The 17,835-nt window shown below is 38.0% G+C and overlaps 1 protein-coding gene across 13 annotated transcripts in view; it reads right to left on the reverse strand.

Moving 5' to 3' along the window:
* The window catches only part of DMD (dystrophin), a 2,125,071-nt gene that overhangs the window by 46,267 nt on the left and 2,060,969 nt on the right, over window positions 1-17,835 (reverse strand). The window lies entirely within an intron of this gene.

Below are 17,835 nucleotides of genomic sequence, written 5' to 3' on the forward strand. Positions count from 1 at the left end.
GTAAAAGACAACTAGAAAAACACAAACACGTAGAGGTTAAACAACATCCTACCAACCAATCAATGGAATACTGAAGAAATCAAGGAGAAAATAAAAAATATCTTAAGACAAACGAAAATGGAAAGACAATGATCCAAGATCTATGAGACACAGCAAAAGCAGTTCCAAGAGGGAAATCCATAGTTACACAGGCCTATGTCAAAAAACCAGAAAATTATTGAATAAATAATCTAACCTACACCTAAAGGAACTAGTAAAGGAACAAACAAAGCCCATAATAAGTATTAGGCTGGTGCAAAAGTAATTGCGGTTTAAAAGGTTAAAAATAACTGCAAAAACCGCAATTACTTTTGCACCAACCTAATGGAAGGACGGCCATAATAAAGATGAGAGCAGAAATAAATGAGGGGCCGGCCCAGTGGCTCAGGCGGTTAGAGCTCCATGCTCCTAACTCCGAAGGCTGCCGGTTCGATTCCCACATGGGCCAGTGGGCTCACAACCACAAAGCTGCTGGTTCAACTCCTCGAATCCCGCAAGCGATGGTGGGCTCCGCCCCCTGCAACTAAGATTGAACACAGCACCTTGAGCTGAGCTGCCGCTGAGCTCCCGGATGGCTCAGATGACTCAGTTGGTTGGAGTGTGTCCTCTCAACCACAAGGTTGCCGGTTCGACTCCCGCAAGGGATGGTGGGGTGTGCCCCCTGCAACTAGAAACGGCAACTGGACATGGAGCTGAGCTGCATCCTCCACAACTAAGATTGAAAGGACAAAAACTTGAAGCTGAACGGCACCCTCCACAACTAAGATTGAAAGGACAACTTGACTTGGAAAAAAAAAGGCCTGCAAGTACACACTGTTCCCCAATAAAGTCCTGTTCCCCTCCCCCAATAAAAATCTTTAAAAAAAAAAAAAAAAAGAAATAAATGAAATAGAGACTAAAAGTACAATATAAAAGATCAATAAAACTAAGAGCTGGTTCTTTGAAAAGATAAACAAAATTGATAAACCTTTAGCCAGACTCATCAAGAAAACAAGAGGGCCCAAATAAATAAATTCAGAAATGAAAGTGACAACTGACACCACAGAAATACAAAGGATTATAAGAGAATACTACAAACAAGTATATGCCAAGAAATTGGACAACCTAAAATTGAAGACACAAATACATGATAAGATATACCATGCTCATGGGTTGAAAGAATTAGTATCATCATTAACATGTCAATCCTACCCAAAAAAATCTACAGATTGAATGCAATTCCTATCAAAATACCAATAGCATTTTCCATAGAACTAGAACAAATAATCCCCAAATTTGATGGAACCACAAAAGACCCAAATACCCAAAGTAGTCTTGAGAAAGAAGAACAAAGCTGGAGGTATCACACTACCTGATATGAAACTATACTGCAGGGGCCTGCCCGGTGGCTGAGGCAGTTGGAGCTCCGTGCTCCTAATGTCGAAGGCTGCTGGTTCGATTCCCACATGGGCCAGTGGGCTCTCAACCATAAGGTTGCTAGTTCAACTCCAACTCCGCTAGGGATGGTGGGCTGTGCCCCCTGCAACTAACAACAGCAACTGGACCTGGAGCTGAGCTGAGCCCTCCACAACTAAGATTGAAAGGACAACAACTTGACTTGGAAAAAGTCCTGGAAGTACACACTGTTCCCCAATAAAGTTGTGTTTCCTTTCCCCCGTAAAATCTTTAAAAAAAATAAAAGAAAAACTATACTGCAATTCCACAGTCATCAACACAGCATGGTATTGGCATGAAAACAGATACATATATCAATGGAACAGAATAGAAAGCCCAGAAATAAACCCATGCAGCTATGGTCATTTAATCTATGGCAAAAGGAAGCAAGAATATACAATGGGTTAAAGACAGTCTATTCAGTAAGTAATGCTGGGAAAACTGGACAGATACATGCAAAAAAATGAAACTTACTCCATACACAAGAATAAACTCAAAATTGATTAAAGACGTAAATGTAAGACCTGAAACCATAAAACTTCTAGAAGAAAATATAGGCAGTAAACTCTCTGACATTGCTCTTAGTGATATTTTTACTGATATATCTCCTCAGGCAAGGGAAACAACAGAAAAAAATAAACAAATGGGAATACATCAAACTAAAGTTTTTACACAGCAAAGGAAACCATCAACAAAATGAAAAGACATCCTCCTGAATGGGAGAAGACATTTGCCAATGATCCATCTGATAAGGGGTTAATCTCCAAAATTTATAGAAAACTCATAACTAAACACCAAAAAAACCCCCAAACAATCCAATTAACAAATGGCAGAGGACCTGCATAGACATTTCTCCAAAGGACATACAGATGGCCAATAGGCATTAACCATCAGAGAGATGCAAATAAAATCCACAATCAGGTATCAACTAGCACTTGTCAGAATGGCCATCATCAATAAATCAACAAACAAGTGTTGGCAAGGATGTAAAGAAAAGGGAACCTTTGTGCACCATTGGTGGGATTGCAAACTGGTGCAGCCACTATGGAAAACAGTATGGAGGTTCTTCAAAAAATTAAAAATAGAAGTACCTTATGACTCAGTAATTCCACTTCTGGGTGGAAATCCAAAACACTAATTCGAAAAGATATATGTACCCCTATGTTTACTGCAGTGCTATTCACAATAGCCAAAATATGGAAACAATCGAAATGCCCATCAATAGATGACTGGATAAAGAAACTGTGGTATATTTATACAATGGAGTATTACTCTGCCTCAGGAAAGGATGAAATCTTACCATTTGCAACAACATGGATGTACCTAGAGAGTATTATGTTAAGTGAAATAAGTCAGACTGAGAAAGACAAACACTATATGATCTCACTTATATGTGGAATCTAAAGAACAGAATAAACAGACGAACAAAACAGAAATAGACTCATAGATACAGAGAACAAACTGATGGTTGCTAGAAGGGAGGCGGGTTGGGGGGATGGGTGAAAAAGGTGAAGGGATTAAGAAGTACAAATTGGTAGTTACAAAATAGTCATGGGGATGTGAAGTTCAGTATGGGGAATCTAGTTTAAAAAATTTTAAATCTATACATAGCGTCAGATGGGTACTAGACTTATTGGCGGGATCACGTCATAAATTATATAAATGCCTAACCACTATGCTGTACATCTGAAACTAATATAAAATAATATTGAATGTCAACTATAATTTTAAAAAAATACATAGTCACAGGATGTAAAATATAGTATAGGGAACATAGTCAGTGGTATTGTAATAACCATGTATGATATCAGATGGGTAGGAGACTTGGTGGGGTTATCACTTTGTGAGGTGTGTAAATGTCTAATCGCTATGTTGTTTTGTACACCTTAAACTAGTAATAACAAAAAGAACAAAGGGGGAGGTATCACACTCCTAGATTTCAAACTATACTATAAAGGTACAGTAATCAAAACAGTATGGTACTGGCACAAAAACAGGCACATGGTTCAATGAAACAGAATATAGAACCCAGAAATAAAACCATGTTTTTATGGTCAATTAATCTATGACAAAGGAGGCAAGAATATACAAAGAGTAAGGACAGTCTCTTCAATAAATGGTGTGGGGAAAACTAGACAGCTACCTGCAAAAAAAAAAAAAAAGAAACAACCACTTTCTTACAACATAAACAAACAACTTCAAAATGGATTAAAGACTTAAATGTAAGGCCTCAAGCCATAATATATAGAAGAAAACATAGGCAGTAAACTCTTTGATACAGACAGGTCTTAGCAATATTTTTTTGGATATATCTCCTAGAGCAAAGGTAATAAAAGCAAAAATAAATGGAACTACATCAAACTAAAAGCTTTCACACCATGAAGGAAAACAAAAAGGTAACCTACTGAATGGGAGAAGGCATTTGCCAATAATACATCTGATAAGGAGTTAATATCTAAAATATATGAAGAACTCATACAATTCAACATTAGACAAACAAACAAACAATCTGACTGAAAAATAACAGAGGAGGGGCGGGCTGCTTAGCTCAGTTGGTTAGAGTGCAAGCTCTTAACAATGTTGCCAGTTCAATCCCCACATGGGCCACTGTGAGCTGCACCCTCTACAACTACTTTGAAACAACTACTTGACTTGGAGCTGATGGGTCCTGGAAAAACACACTTAAAATAAATAAAAGCTTTTTTTTTTGTTTTAAATAGCAGAGGACCTGAACAAACATTTCTCCAAAGAAGACATACAAATGACCAATAGACATATATAAAGATGCTCAACATCACTAATCATCAGGGAAATGTAATTGGAAACCACAAGGAGATAATCACCTCACACCTGTTAAATGGCTATTACCAAAAATGACAACTACCGTGTTTCCCCGAAAATAAGACCTAACCGGAAAATAAGTCCTAGCATGATTTTTCAGGATGACATCCCCAGAACATAAGCCCTAATGTGTCTCTTGGAGCAAAAATTAATATAAGACCCGGTCTTATTTTCGGGGAAACATGGTAAGAAGTTTTGGCTAAGATATGCAGAAAAGGGAACCCTTGTGCTCCGTCGGTGGGAATGTAAAATTGGTGCAGCCACTATGTAAAATAGTATGGAGATTTTTCAAAAAAATTAAAAATAGAATTGCCATATAACTCAGCAATCCCCAATTTCTGGGTATTTAGCCAAAGAAATTGAAAACATTAATTTGAAAACATACATGCACCCCTGTGTTCAGTGCAGCACTATTTATAGTAGCCAAGATACGGAAGCAACCCACGTGTCCATCGACAGATGAATGGATGAAGCAACCCACGTGTCCATCGACAGATGAATGGATAAAGAAGATGCAGTACATATATAATGGAATATTATTCAGCAATAAAAAAGAATGAAGTTTTGCCATTTGTGACAACATGGATGGACCTAGAATGAAATAAGTCAGACAGAGAAAGACATATACCATTTTATTTCATTTACATGTGGAATCTACAAAACAAAACAAATGAACAAACAAAATTAAACAGAAACAAACTCAAAATAAACCAGAACAAACTGATGTTTGCCAGAAAGGAAGGAGGTGGGGTGATGGATGAAAAAGGTGAAGGGATTAAGAAGTACTAACTACCAGTTATAGAAATAAGTCACAGGGATATAATGTATAGCACACAGAATATAACCAATAATATCGTAAAGTATGTATGGTGACATATGGTACTAGACCTATCGTGATAACTTCATCAGGAATATAAATGTCTAATCACTATGTTGTATACATAAAACTAACATGATATTATATGTCAACTATAATTTAAAAAGAAAAGAAAAACATCAAGAAATTATAACCAGAAAAAAATTGAAGGGGTTGATGTGAGGATTTATAAAGAAATTTCTGGAAAAAAAGGTTAAGTTCTAGATTCAAAATTCTATTTCTCATAGCACAAAAGATATTTCCCCAGTGAAGACATGATTTTCTAATGCTCTTTCCTCTTATGGAGGAATGAAGTTTAACCCAGGTACATAAAAGAAAAATGGTGTGTACATGCCTGCAGAATTATCTATGTAGACACTTTTTAGTATTTTCAGATGATGAACTTAAAAAAAGAGTCTAAAAATAAGCACAGAAAACACTCAAGTCAGGGTTAACCTACACAACTTAGATGTTTTCAGTCTAACAGAAAATGACATGACAACCTAAATGGTATATTAAGGGATTTGGGGAAAGAACAATAACGTAAGAAATGAGAAAAACAAAGAAGACAGCTGAAAATCAGCCAAAAAATCCATCACAGAACAGAAACTCTCCAAAGGGTATTCACCTATCCATTTAATCAACACATTTCTACACCCAGCACTATAGAGATAGAGCTATGTGACACACTGTTCTTTAATCTTGAAGAGCTCACCTTCTAGGGTATGGGATGTTATTTAGTTCAACCATGGTGAAAACCCTTACACTAATGTAAAAGGACTGGGAATTTTGCTCACTGCTAAAGCTAAAAATACAGATTATTTCTATCTTTGAAATGATACTAAGAAAAGGATCAGATGGACTTACTTATGACTTATAATTACCATGTGTCCCCGAAAATAAGACCTAGCCAGGACATCAGCTCTAATGCATCTTTTGGAGCAAAATTAATATAAGACTTGGTCTTATTTTACTATAATATAAGACTAGGTATGATATGATATGATATGATATGATATGATATGATATGATATGATATATGATACGATATATGATGTGATATAATATAACACCGGATATAATATAATATAATATAATATAATATAATATAATATAATATAATATAATATAATACTGGGTCTTATCTTAATTTTTGCTCCAAAAGACGCATTAGAGCTGATTGTCTTGCTAAGTCTTAGTATTCTCGGCGAAACATGGTAGCAGACAGAGTGGTACGATAAGGTAACCCAGAATTTCGAGATACAGGAAAAGGTCAACTTTAATTATTAATAATAGTTTTTTTAAAAGGATGAGTTCAGGCATCTACAGAAGTCATCCATTTCCGTAAGTAATACATACCAGGAAACCATTTCTAACTGGGCATACCCAATTACAATGAAGTACACCAGGAGGTCCTTGGTCTTCTGTCCATATATATTCTCTTCCCAAAATGACCCTATCCTCTTCCTAAGCTTCTACCTCCTCTGAGCCCATGACGTGACGCCACCTCCCCCAACCCATTACTCCTCAATCCAGGCTTCTCTTCTAAACTCCACATGAGTCTTTTCAACAGTCTCTTGGATGTCTCCTTTAGCCATGAGCTTTATGATATGGAACTTACTAAGCACCAAGCCACACAAGGGTGATGTACTGATTATTTATCCTCTTGAACATTTCAGTGCCAGAAAGAAAGGAATCAGCTTCCCCAAGCAGCATTACACAGGACCATATACAAGCTACACATCTTTTAAATGTATACCTTCACCTTCTGTTGAGATGAATGCCACACCTGCATTTCTGTTATAAGATAAAGAGGGAGAAATACCTTCCCATGTGTTGATAATACACTTTTATATCACAATCCAGGAATGGCCTCGAGTAACAACTCACCTTTGCATCTAACTAGTGAAAAACAAAGATTCAACAGTAATTGTGAGAGAGGCAAAAGTTGCTGTCTTTGACAAGATACAACATCCATTTATGATTAAAATACTTAATAAAATGGGTATAGAAGGAAAAAACCTTAACAGAATAAAGGCCATATATGACAAGCCCTCAGCTACTATCATAATTAACGGTGAAAAACTGAAGCCCTTTGCATTACGTTCAGGAACAAGACAGGGCTGTCCCGTCACCACTGCTTTTCAACATAGTGTTGGAAGTCCTTGCCAGAGCAATCAGGCAAGAGAAAGAAATAAAAAGCATCCAAATTGGGAATGAAAAAGTAAAACTGTCACTCTTTGCAGATGACATGATGCTTTATATAGAAAACCCTAAAGACTCCACCAAAAAGCTATTAGAAACAATAAACGAATACAGTCCAGTCGCTGGCTACAAAAATCAACGTACAAAAATCTATTGCATTCCTATATACTAACAATGAAATCTCAGAAAAATAATAATTCCTTTGCAATTGCAAAAAAAAAAAGAATAAAATACCTAGGAACAAACTTAACCAAGGATGTGAAGTACCTATAAACTGAAAACTGTAAGACATTTTTAAAAGAAATTGAAGACACAAAGAAATGAAAAGACATTCCGTGCTCATGGATTGGAAGAATCAACATAGTTAAAATGGCCATATTACCCAAAGCAATATACAGATTTAATGCAATCCCCATCAAAATCCCAAAGGCATTTTTTAAAGAAATAGAACAAAAAATCATCAGATTTGTTTGGAACCACAAAAGACCCTGCATAGCCAAAGCAATCTTAAGAAAAAAGAACAATACTGGAGGGTATCACACTCCCTGACTTTAGCTTGTACTATAGGGCTACAATAATCAAAACAGCATGGTATTGGCAGAAAAACAGACACATAGACCAGTGGAATAGAGAACCCAGAAATAAACCCACATAAATATGGACAGATAATTTTCGACAAAGGAGCCAAAAACATACAAAAGAAAAAAGACAGCCTCTTCAATAAATGGTGCTGGGAGAAGTGGATAGCCACGTGCAAAAGAATGAAACTATACTGCTATCTGTCACCATGTACCAAAATTAACTCAAAATGGATCAAAGACCTAAACAATTAACGGCAGACCTGGAACAATTAACTGCATAGAAGAAAACATAGGCACTAAACTTATGGACCTTGGGTTCAAAGAGCATTTTATGAATTTGACCTTATTTTAGCAGTAAAAGCTAAAATACATGAATGGGACTATATCAAACTAAAAAGCTTCTGCACAGCAAAAGAAACCATCGACAAAATAAAGAGGCAACCAACAGAACGGTAGAGGATATTTGCAAACAGCGCCTCCGATAAGGGGCTAATATCCAAAATATATAAGGAACTCATACAACTCAACAACAAAAAAACAAACAATGCAATTAAAAAATGGGAGAACATACAGATGGCCAACAGACATGAAAAGATGCTGAACATCACTAATCATCAGAGAAATGCAAATAAAAACCACAATGAGATATCACCTCACCCCAGTCAGAATGGCTATCATCAGCAAGACAAATAGTAACAAGTGTTGGAGAGGCTGTGGAGAAAAAGGAACCCTCATACACTGTTGGTGGGAATGCAGACTGGTGCAGCCGTTATGGAAGGCAGTGTGGAGGTTCCTCAAAAAATTATGAATAGAATTACCATATGACCCAGCAATCCCTCTCTGGGTATATACCCCAAAAAGTCTGAAAACATTTGTCTGTAAAGATACATGTGCTCCGATGTTCACTGCAGCTTTACTTATGGTGGCCAAGACATGGAAACAACCAAAGTGTTCTTCAACAGATGATTGGATAAAGAAGATGTGGTATATATACACAATGGAATAGTATTCTGCCATAAGATGAAATACTGCCATCTGCGACAACATGGATGGCTCTCGAGATAATTATGCTAAGTGAAATAAGTCAGACAGAAAAGGTCAAGAACCATGAACCATGACTTCACTGATAATGTGGGATATGAACCTGAAAGCAACAAAGAAACAAGACAAACAAAGAAACAAAAACTCATAGACACAGACAATAGTTTAGCGGTTACCAGAGATAAGGGGGGAGGGGTGGTAGCAGAGGGTAAATGGGATCAAATATATGGTGATGGAAGGAGAACTGACTCTGTGTTGAACACACAATGTGATATATAGACGATGCATTATGGAATTGTACACTTGAAACCTCTGTAATTTTACTAACCATTGTCACCCCAATAAATTTTAATTAAAAAAAAGTTTCTGTCTGTTGGTAGACATCCTTCAAAATTCAACCAGTTAATAACAATTAAGAACTCCATAAACAAATTAATTTTGTGAAGTTATTGATGGAAGTTTTTGTTGGTAGTTTCACTGGAAAGCCAGGTTACTCAGTGAGATAGTCCATAAAAAGAGTACAAAGAATTTTCTATGGTCATGGGAGATGATTTAATGCCTACCTTTCTGGTCTCTAGGTTTATAGGGCTTTACTGCCAGAGCAAATAAAAAGTTACTTTTGTGAGAAAAATCCAGGCTTCGTCTGCACAGATACCTGTTATAGCTACTTCCTATGACGTCCCCAGAAAGATGATGGCTAGGCTTCTCCACACCCACAAAGAGAGCCAACTGTTCTATCTCCTTGCCTGTTTTTCCGAGTTTGTCACAGACCTGAATTTCTTACCACAGTGTGTTCTATAGAACATTACAATTGGGCTGTGGGTCAAGTATGTGTAAGCAATATTGGGTTACACAAAGCTAATCATGTTTCTTTACTTCTAGACTCAATGCAAATGCTAATTTACTCAGGACTTTCCAATACAAGTATTTCCAAAAGCTGATCTGTCCTTGGAATCATTTTTCTTAAGCATATCTTAGAAGTATTCTGCAGAACACATTTTGGGCAACAGTGACCTTTATCCTTGGAAAACTGTCATCATTTCTTTGGTCTTTAATGTTAAGCTTTCCACACTTATCAAAGGACACTAGAGGCAGCCACATAAGATTTCCTTTGTTCTTTGCTATAAAAACATTGATGAGGACACTAGCCAATAATCACATCAAGTGTAACACTACTTAAGAGTCCAGGATTGCCTGAGTTGGAATCCAGGACCCATTCCTTGCTACGTAGCTGTATGGCGTGTCCTTCACACTTGGTGCTGTGGATTCTTTATTCTGGAAATGAGCTCTTCTTCATAGGGTTGTTGTAAGGATTACATAAGATCTTACATGTACTCACAACAGTTCCTGTTTATAGCAAGCACTCAGATGACAGCTATTTGTTTGTTGTTGTTGTTATTAATTAGAGCCAGAAAAACTATGGTGTTTTCTCAGAAGTTGCATGCTACTTTCGTGGAACATTAAATCATTATGTTTCCTCTCATCCTCCAGGCGGCAGAGCCAATCAAACCAAATTTGAAGTTTAATGATATCAACTATGCTAATCCCTACTATGTTCACTGATTTACCATTTATACTGTGGGAATCTTATTGCCCTTTTTTTTCCCCCAAATCCTTTTTGGAAAGTGAATACATAACATCAATACAGGAAATTTCTATTTGAATGTCCTTGGGCCAACAGAACTCAATATACCCAATATGTAGTTCTTTTTCTCTAGTCCCTGACCTTTGCAAATCAGTAGCTTTTCCCGTGTGCACTATGTTGTTTTGTTTGCTTTTTAAGGTTCCTTTCCCAGTTCCCCAACTCCTCCTTCTCCCTTCTCTCCTGGCCTCATTCATTTAGTGTGAGCGTCCCATTTCCCCATTCCTTCTTCACTTGCCTAAGGCATCCTTAGTTCAGAACCTGGCCATCTTTCAACAAACTTCCACTGTCATTCTACCAATCTCCATGTCTTCAGCTCCCTGCCTACAATTATTTTTCTCAATTTTTCCCTTCTCAAAAAAACCTTCACTGTCACTATGTTGTCTCGTACGCCTGAAACTAATAAAAATTTGTTTTTTACATCTTCACTGTTCAACTGCTGATAGAATAACACCCAAATTCCTTAGTCGAACACATAAAGTCCTTCAAACAGTAGTCTCCATCTACAGTTTACTACTGTGTTATTCTCACTCTGTGCTCTGGCCACACATTACTCACTGTCCCACTGGTCTGGAAAGCTCATTGTTTCCTCCTCTCTCAGCCTGGAAAACTCTTATTCAGTTTTTATCATCAATTCCCGTTGTGAAGGGCTCTCGAATCTCTCAGACAGAATTAATCATTCACATCTGTGGCCCCAAAGCACTTGTAGCACTGGGTTATAATTACTTGTTTATATTTTAATGCCTTTTATTAAATTTTGACCTCCAAGAGAGTGAGAACCAAGGCTTATTCATTTTTGTAGTCCTGTCAGTTTGAAAAACACATTAAACATTCACTGACTATCTGCTGAATTGAATGGAATTATATCCTTAGGCCTGCGGAGTAACTAAAGCAAGTTATGACTACAATCAATTCTGTAGCAGGATGGTCTGGTAATGAAAGGCAAAAGAAGGATGGGGGTCTTCACGGAGGATCTAAACCGGGAAATTGGACTGTAACAACTTCAGCTTTTATCCAGCCTGTTCCAGGGATATGGCGGCTAGCTGTACCTGTAAGTTGTGAATTTTTTTTTTATCACCAGAGAGGAACGACTTCCACTTTTTGGTAGTACGAAACAGCCCTCATGTCTATCCAATTTCCTATGCCAAGATTCTACGCTCACTGGACAACAATTTGATTTTTATTCTGATTCCCAAGATATCTGATTCTAAGACACAGGACCCTGTGTTTCCCCGAAAATAAGACCTAGACGGACCATCAGCTCTGATGCTTATATTAATGTTTGCTCCAAAAGACACATTAGAGCTGATGGTCCGGTGAGGTCTTATTTTCAGGGAAACATGGTAGAATGGAGCAGCAACTCTAGTCTCTGAAAAACATATATTCCCCCTTTTAATCGATTTAGTATTTATACTTAAATCCTACGCTGTTCCACAAAAAAGGTTTAAGGCAACATAAACAGATTTATATAACAAGACAGTTTAAAAGACAGAGAATTAGGATAAAGGGAGAAATAAAATTGCCATTCTGGGTTATCCATCTACTTCCATGAATTGGATTGCATGAATTGGTCCCCTCAGGCTTCAATTAACTCTGGATAAAGTGAGGGAAATTGAGTTAGTGGACTGGTTAGTTAGAAACTGAGCCTCTGAATCATGGTGACCCCACCCCATGTACCTGCCCTCCCTGCCTGAGTGGAGCTGAGGTTGTTGACCCTCGTACAGCTTATTAAATGCCATGAGCATGCCCTTCAGCTTCTCTTCCTATGGTAGCTTCTCTTGCCATAAAAGATCTTGGCTGGCTGATTTACGTGGGGAAAATGAGCTCCCTTTCTAAAAATACTCTGCAGCCCTTTGTTTTGGAGGCTTATGTTACCAGGTGACATGACGGCCTAGTTTCCTTAAATTTCTCGAATACTACTCTTTTCCCCTAGTCCAACTTTAAAAAGAAAACGTATAGACCAGCTATGGGAATCAGTCTCTATTCATTACCAATGCAATCATTCTCAAGCTCTCTTTCCCTGTTCTGGTATCTTCCTCTAGCGTGAGAAAAATAATTAGGGATTTTTAAGTAAAAAGAGAAGACCAGAGTGAACACTACATGCCATTGTGTGGAATAATCCTAACGACCACAAATATATTTGCAAATATTTTCATATGCGGAGAGTATCTTTGAAAGGGTACACAACAAACCAATAAATGTGGTAGCTTCCAGAGCCAGGAACACTACCGCTAGGGGGTAGGGTTGAAGAAAGACTCACTTTTCTCTATATGCTTTTTTGAACCCTTCGGATTTTGATATTACCTATTAAAAAATTAAAGTAAATAAACATTTTAATGTTCACATTTTCCAGAGTTCTACCAAGCCCAGTGTTCTCCTTCTGTCACACAATCCCTAGGCAGATAAATCCACTCTCAGTTTCAACTACCACCTGTGAGTTGGTGACTCATAGATCTAATATCTCTGGCCCACACCTCTACTGCAAGTTTCAAAGTTCTATTTCTCACTGTCAGACATTTACACGTATGTCACTAAGATCTCAAACTCAACCTCTCCCATACCCCATTCACCATCTTCCAGCTACTTGACTCTTGAAGGACTGCTATAAACATTGTAAATACTGTAAATTTATATTAATATAGAATATAAATAAATTAAAGAAGGGACCTGCTGCTACTCCTGAACTGTGAGTCCTAGCTGCAAACAACCATCATCTTGCACGCACTCGCCAGAAATGGGATTCATTCCTTCCCTCCCCAGACCCACCAAACCAACAGATCAAACAGCTCTGCCCCTCCCATGAAATCTCTCTCAAATTCAGCCTGTCTTTCCCATTTCTATTACCTTACTTTAGGACCTAATCATCTCTTTCTTGGGTTTCCATGCTACCTCCCATTTTGATTTCCTTCAGTCAGTATTGTTCTTTTCAAAGTTATCCTCCACACAGCTGCCTGAGTGATGTTTGTCAGCGTCAAATCTAACAGCATGCCTCCTGCTTATACCCTGAGTGGCTCCCTGAGTGTGAGTACTGCACCGTGATGCTCACAGTGAGGGGGCAACAACTCAGCATGGCACCCTGCCCTCCCCTCCTGGCCTCGCCCACCTATCCATCCTCATTTCCTCCCATTTCTTGCCTTGTTAGTAGCACAACTGTTTGCAGTTTCCCAACCATTTTCTGCTGTTCCTCACCCTGACACACCTCTGCTTATGCTCCATCGTTTGGAATGCCCACTCCTGACGCCTTTCAGCTTCCCTCTTGGCTATCTTCTCACCATCATTGGAGACTCACACAAAAGAACATAGAATAAAGACATCCTGAGTCTGTGAAAATTGAAAACTACTAGCCCGGCCCAAAGTTATCATGTCATTTATAAAGTAAAGCAACAGTACGGTAATAACTCTATGTATAGTGCCAGGTGGGTACTAGACTAGTCAGGGGGATCACTTAAATTATATAAATGTCTAAACACTATGCTGTACATCTGAAATTAATATATAATAACATGGACTGTCGAAATAAATAAATGAATAGGTAAAAAAAAAAACACCAACAAAGTGAAGCAACAGAAACATGATTTCCAGCTAGTTTAATTCAGTTTCATAACCAATCTAAAAATTCTTTGACTGTAACATTAATAATCTTGCATAATCATTGGAGGAATGAAAAGAACGAGAGAAAAACGCAAATTTAGGCTGTGTAACAACTGGTCGCCCAACAAAAAGACATATGAAAGGTACTGAGTAGGAACTAAGAATCCAGAGTTTCCTGTTGACATATAACATCTACTAACAACTTTAATTAACTTTAGACTTCACAGTGAATCAGGTTCGTATTTACTCTCCTTTTAAACCTGGGAGGAATGTATGCAGGCAGCAGAATGACAATGCGATTTTTGTCTCTCCTAAAGGCTACCGGTTCACTGCTATGGTCATCCCTAGAATTTCAGAGCCAGTGTGGGTTCATTTAGACAGTGCTGGGAAAAATACGTCGGAATTTGACACTGCAAATTTTAGTCAGGAGATTGCAGGCTTTAATGTATGCAGGACAAAGCAAACTTTGAGTTTGCAATGTAAAGGACACACAATGGAGTCAGTTCTCAACATCAAAAAGGTCTCAACCAAATACAGGTGCATCAAATTATCTGTAGTATGAGGGAGAGACAGTACGCAGACACGAAACAGTAAAGACTGGATACGGCAACAGTCACCCAAATTTATGACGATCACTATTGAGAAAATTCGGAGTCAGCTTTAGCTTTGCTCACAGCTTTTAGCTTATCATTGTGGCATAAACCAAGATTCAGAGAATGCCAGTGGGGGAGATATACAAGGCCTGGAATTTGGAAAATAAATTTTTAACATTCTAAATTTACGACAAAGAAATACACTAATCAAGCAAGTTTAAAAAGGGGAAGCATTTTGCAAAGCAAGTAGAAGAAAAGCTTTTGAAAGGCTTTTCTCTATGACATTAGGTTTCAAAAAGAATTTTAGTCCAAAGTACATGCATGAGTGCTACAATTAAAATAAACGCAGCTTCATTTCAATTCATTTATTCATTGATTTATTCCACAAATATTTATTGAATGACATGCACGACAACTGGGAGAAATGAAATTCTACAGACAGAGATAAGACACCCCCGAGACACTTCTAAATTAGCCATTCTCTATTTTCCAAGAGGATTGAGGGGAAGGGCTCATGAATGAGATGAACAGAATTCAGTAACATATCTAGTCAGGAACGGGGGATCTCCGAGCCTCTTTCCTATGACATCTGCAGATGTATAGCTACAAATAAAGGATCTCGAAATACACATATAGTAAGCACATGTCCAAAGGACATGGGACAATCTCAATTTTTAAATGTCCTCTCCCATTCTCTCTAAAGGTATGCTTGTATTTGTCTGAGTAGGTAGCCAATTTGACTTGGGAGATACAGCCAGCTTGGCAGGCACTGAGAGAGGGCATCTAATGACCTCCTGGGCTCTCTCAGAGGAAGGACAGGACATGATGAATTCAAGGCTCCTTCAACCACACTGAATTCAAAGATCACGAAGGCTAAGCTGTGGCTCTGAAGTAATTTGAACAGAAGTGCAACAGGAGAGGATAGGGCAAAGGAAACTAGACAAGCCATTTTCAGAAGGAGAGCTCTACAAAGACATCTCTTTGGGATTTGGTAGGAAGTAAAAATGTAACAAAGTGGAGGGAGAAAGTTCACCCTAACCTTTACTTGAAGGTCAAGATAACTTACAGAAACACTGGCATCAACACCAGATTCTTCATTTTGAAACTTTAAGCAAACTTGGCGTATTTTTTTTTCTTTTCTTTCAAAGAAGTCATCCCATTCTTGGGGAATGGTCTTGGATATCTTTCAGAGTAAGGTGGTTATCACTACACCACAAGTATAGATGAACTGGTTTAATCATGTCTAGTCCTTAAAAATATTTCCTAAAATGAAGGTACATTCCGGGAGATATGCCACAATTCAATGTAAGCGATATTTACACAGAATGACTTTTCTTTACTGTCTGGTGCAAGGAGGAGCTGGTTATTTTAAGTCAGAAAATCTGGATGTAAACTTGGTTCTGCCACTGGCTGATTATGAAATCTGGGTCAAGCCATTTGAACCTCTCTGAACCTGCATTTTCCCATCCACCTTCTTTATAGAGCTCTTAGGAAGATTAAATGACCCGAAACACATTCAAGTACTCTGAAAATGATTAAATTATATAAATTATAGTTATTAGTACTCTTTACCAACACTCTTTGGCTTGGTTTTCATGGTATGAAAGGAAAGTACACTAATAGCAAACAAGACAAAGCTCTTGACCAATGAGATACAAAGATTATTACACAATGGCAACAATCATATAGCACAAAAATATTTTTACTCCTGGGTAACATCAAATTCTATGCATAATGCCAATGCCAACTTTTTTCTTCCTATTTGACTTTGACCCTTAAAATAATTAAAGATTTAACATAAATGGATACCAATGATGATCCTCAATAAAGTGGAGAGAAATGTTTTATCTACCATGTTCTTCACTACCAACAAGTCTTACAAATAAGGCCAAAAATAATGTTACCATTAAAACCAACAAAACGTTTAGTATTACCTCCTGGACGGTCGGTACTCATGTGACATCCTTGCTATATTCTTGAGTTTTTAGCAAACATTTCCTGCATACCGACTAAATATTCACACTGTGCTGGGTACTCTAGGGGACACTGAGAGGATAAAGACACGATCCTTGGCCCAAAGACATTCGCCAACACATTAGAGTAAGGCACTGGGAAAAACTGATAAAAAGGCAAACAATCAGGAGTTAGTTCTACGAGCAACGGAAAATTATTTTGAGCAAGGTCATGGAGGATGAGTAGGACTCCTTTGTCAGATATGGCAGTAAAGAGATGGGGCATAGCAGCTAAGCTGAGAAGTCAGCTTGACCTTGATCCAGAAAGTGGATGACAGCCGGATACATTCAGAAACAGTAGCTACAATAGTGTGGCCAGAAGACAGGTACAAAAGAAGATGGAGCTGTAAAAGCAGATCAAGAGAAAATTGTGGAAGGTTTTAAAAACCCAGCTGAGAAGCTGGTTTTTCTAGCTGCAGAAATCCAATGATGGAAGAATGCCATGATAGGTCTTGGTTCTGGAAAGATGTACAGCTAGAGTCAGTATGGAGGATTTATTGGAGGAGCGGGGAAGACACTAAAAGGAGTCCAACCAGGTAAGGAGCTCTGGCCAGAGGTCAGGGGTATTAAGAGCTAGAATGAGGGAAGTGGCAGCGGCAAGCACTGGATGGATGGCAGTTTGCTTTTTCATCTTGAGAAGACATACTCCCTGAGGGCACTGGTTCTCAGATATACTGTGTTGCCTAGATTACCAAGTCTAGGTGCCTTGGGCTAAACCAAAGAGATGCAAGTACTCAAGTCCCATAGATGTGAGCAATTGCTCCTTTAAAGACTTGCCTGGTGGCATCTGTCTAAAGAAGGCCCACTGAATTAGGAATGATCATGTGCAAAAGCCTTTCTTAACCAAGGGACCTATGATCTAAGAAATGTAATACAAAAGTACAAGTCCAGTGATTTGCATTGTCCTGACACCACATAATATACCAGATTTTATATCTTTGCCCTCTCTGCAGTCACTGTGAATTTTCTTTCAGCTTTTACTTCTACAATTTCTACTATT

Source organism: Rhinolophus sinicus, chromosome X (assembly GCF_036562045.2).
Source record: "Rhinolophus sinicus isolate RSC01 chromosome X, ASM3656204v1, whole genome shotgun sequence".
Classification (NCBI taxonomy): domain Eukaryota; kingdom Metazoa; phylum Chordata; class Mammalia; order Chiroptera; family Rhinolophidae; genus Rhinolophus; species Rhinolophus sinicus.